The sequence below is a fragment of the Myotis davidii genome, unplaced genomic scaffold (genome assembly GCF_000327345.1).
Source record: "Myotis davidii unplaced genomic scaffold, ASM32734v1 scaffold219, whole genome shotgun sequence".
NCBI lineage: Eukaryota > Metazoa > Chordata > Mammalia > Chiroptera > Vespertilionidae > Myotis > Myotis davidii.
The window spans coordinates 144,112-148,163 of NW_006289831.1; positions in this window are offsets into that span (position 1 = coordinate 144,112).

The following is a 4,052-nucleotide window of genomic DNA, read 5'->3' on the forward strand; positions in this document are numbered from 1 at the left end:
TACAGAATCAACAGGGTGCTCTCAGTCTTGCCCTCAGAGGCTCTGCTTCTCAGTGTCCCAGTAATCGCTGCAAGTCCCTCGGAGAGAAAGCTGCCCTCGAGTTCTGACCGATGCCTGACAGTCCTTCTTCTTCCGTATGAGTCTGGGTCCCTAGAGACTGGCCTGGAACTGGAGCTTAGAGCCTGAGACTCCCTCCCGATTGAAAATGACAACCGCACCCTCAGCCGCCAACCTGCTCCGCATGCACCTTTGCACCTTAGTATTTTACTTCCATACTGCGCCTCCTCTGAGTCTCGGTATGCTTTTCTCTTTACAGAGAAGAAGGGAGAGAGAGAGCGTTAGAAACATCGATGAGAGAGAAACATCGATCATCTGCCTCTTGCACATCTCCCACTGGGGATGTGCCCGCAACCCAGATACATACTCTTGAACGGAATCGAACCTGGGACCTTTCAGTCCACAGGCCGACGCTCTATCCACTGAGCCAAACCGGTTTTGGCAGAAAAAGAATCTCTTAATCAACAATTTTACAATCCTGGTACCATGATATCATTTAAATTATATTGATGTTAATCTCTATCTCTTTCTGCAAGTAAATAAAATATCCAACTACAGCCACCTCTTGTTGAATGGAATCGTTTGAGTTTAGGACTTATTATCTGACCTATTGATTTGGCAATCCTAGGGTGTATGAAGTAGTATCTCATTATGGTTTTCATTTGCATTTTCATAATTAGTAATGATTAAGATTATCTTTTCATGTGTTTGTTGGCCAATTGTATATCTCTTGTGGAGAAATGTCTATTCAAATTATTTGTCCCTTTTTAAATTGAAATGTTTGTCTTTTAGTTGTTTAAATGTTAGTGTTTTAAATAACTTAAATGATCCTCATTTATCTATATAAAAGCCTAATATGCCAAATGGTCATCCAACCATTTGAATGGTAGCTAAGATGCGCACTGAAGACTAAGGAGCAGATGCTCAGTGCAGGAGCTGCCCACTGACAGTCAGTGCGTTACTACAGTGGGAGCACCACTCAGCTGACCAATGGGTGCCAGACATTGGACACATGGCTGTTGAGTGCAGCAGTGGCATGAGCCTCTCCTGTGGACAACCACCTGCACACCCCTTCCTCTTCTGGACTGGCACTGGCATTGGGACTGACTGGGCATGATTCTGCCTGTGGCTGCTCCTTGGTCATGGGCATGCAGGTATCACCCTAGGATGGGTGCATGGAGACTACAGAGCAGCAGTGAGTCTACTGAGTGGCGGCTGTGATGGCAGATGCAGCGGGGCTGGGATGAGTGGTATCAGTGCCTGTCCTTGGCTGAAGCTCCTCTCTAGCCACCTGTTGCTTTGGGAAATGTCAGACTACTGGTTTTAGCCCTATCCCTGAAGACCAGGCCAAGGGATCCCACTGGTGAACAATCTGTGCACCGGGCTTCTAGTTATAGTATAAAACCCTAGAAAAACGTTTTCCCATTCCATGGATTGTCTTTCACTTTTATAATGATGTCCTTTGAAGCACAAATTTTTAATTTGATGACTATCCAGTTTATTTCTTTGTCATGTAGGCTTTCACTGCTTAACTAAGAATGCTTTGACTAAAACAGAGTCATAGATTTATTCTTCTATTCTCTTCAAGGAGTTTTAGTTTTGGCTTTTACAATAAAATTTTTTATTTATTAGGAGTTAACTGTAGGGTAATGGTCCAACACTACTTTTATATGTGTGGCCATGTTACCAAACATAAACATCTTGTTCACCAGAACTCAATGGGTTCGACACTGGGATATACAATCCAGGAAGGGATGGTTGTGTTTCAGGGTTCCAGGGCAGGAATAGGGAAACTGAGACAGGAAATTTAAAACAAGGCCAACAGTGTGGGAAATTTGTAGCCAGCTGATAACTAACAAGCATTATCTTCCTTAGTCAAGGACACTTGAGAGCAAATGGTTAAAAAACCTTCCCTAATGGGAGCATGCAGAAAGGGAGGAGGGAAAGGAAAGAAAAATAATAATAAAAGGCTATTTTGCTCCCTAAGCAGAGAATCTAGCAATCTCAAGGCTTGGCAAGATAAAGTTGCCAGGTGCTTCTCATGATTTCTGGGAAGGCCACAACAAAGTAAAAAAAAAAAAAAAATTACCATGAGAATTAATCAGTACCAAAATACTTAGCAGAGAAATTCTGAGGCATATGGTCAGGAGGGTATATAATGCCCCAGACTCCCACCCAACTCACTCTTCAGATTAGCTGAGAGCCCATCTGTGCTTCATAAGCCAGATATAGGTTTGCTTGTTTTGCTCTTGCTTTTTTCAATAAAAATGCATGCTTTATTTGCTTTAATAAACTGGCTTTTCACAACACAGTCGAGGTCTCTTACATAAATTCATTCATATGAGAAGATAGTATCAAGGTTGGGGACAGACCTTCCCAATGGCTCAGGGGCCAATTCTATCTGATAACACCTCTCTGAGAGGTGTGTATAATAGTTTGTCCCCAGATCAGTGATTTTGCTACTGTAAACAATATGTAATTATATATGTGTTTTCTGATGGTCTTAGGCAACCCCTGTGAAAGGGTCATTCATCCCCCAAAGGGGTCATGACCCACAGGTTGAGAACCGCTGCTCTAGTTTTATTTACTTGCTAAACTAAAGGAGATAGAAGATTCACATTAAAAGTTTTACTATAAGGGAGGCTTAGACACATACACACAATTGGGTTAATTTCATGTTTATTTCTTGTTGTATTTAGCTATATTTATCCCAGTTGAGTTCCTGTCAGACTTATCCTGTTTCAAAATATTGTGTTACATTTAAGACTGAATGACGAGTTGCTATGATGTGCACTGACCACCAGGCAGCAGATGCTCAATGCAGGAGCTTCCCCCTGGTGGTCAGTGCACTCCCACAGACAACCACCCACGGCTAGCCTACCTCCCATGGTCCCTCCCCCAAGCTGGTCCCACCCCCACTTAGCCGGCCAACTCCCACAGTCCCTCATCCTGTTTCTCCAGCCAGCAAGCCCCAATTGGCCCGGCCCTAATCGGGACTGAGCAAAATGGCCCCTAGGGACCCCACCTGTACACAAATTCATGCACCAGGCTTCTAGTTTAGTAAGAAATGCCCAGATCTTGAGACCTTTTGTAATAGGTATTCCAACACATTTTGATGAAGCCATCATTTTTCTCTCATTGACTGTTTTTAGCATCTTTGATGAGAACTCATATAGTGGTCACCAATATATGAGTTCAATTTCAGATTCTTAATTCTGTTTCATTAATCTATATCCAGACCATAATGTCAATAGCAAACTGAATTATTTACTGTTGATTTGTTGTATGTGTTGAATTTGGAAAAGTGAGTCCTGCTTTGTTTCTCAAGATTGTTTCAAGATTGTAGTGTGTCCCTTGCTTTTTCATATGAATTATGGGACCAGTTGTGTATTTCTACAAATAAGCTGTGATTTAGATAGAAATATGTTGGATTTATAGAAAAATTTGGGGACTATTGCAATCTTAACAAGGTCTTCTAATTCATAAACAAGGGGTTTCTTCCAATTTATGTGGATATTCTCCAAATTTTTAAAACAAAGTTTTATACTTTCAATGTAAACATTTTATTTTTATTAATTTATTTCACATTATATTATTATTTTACTAGAGGCCCAGTGCACAAAAATTTTTGCACTTGGGGGAAGGCGGGGTCCCTCAGACCGGCCTGTGTCCTCTCGCAGTCTGGGACCCCTTGGGAGATAACGACCTGCTGGCTTAGGCCTGCTCCCAGGTGGCAGAGGGCAGGCCCAATACCTAGGTGCAGCCCCTGGTCAGGCTCAGAGCAGGGCCGAATGGGGAATGGGGCGCCGCCCCCTGTCATTCACAGAGCAGGGCGGATTGGGAGGTTGCAATGCCACCCTCAGTCATGTTCAGGGTAGGGCCGATTGGTAGGGGTTGTGGCACCATCACCTGTCACGCACAGACCAGGGCCCATCAAGGGGGTTGGGGCTCCGTACCCTGTCACGCACAGAGCAGGGTCAATCAGGGGGTTGAGG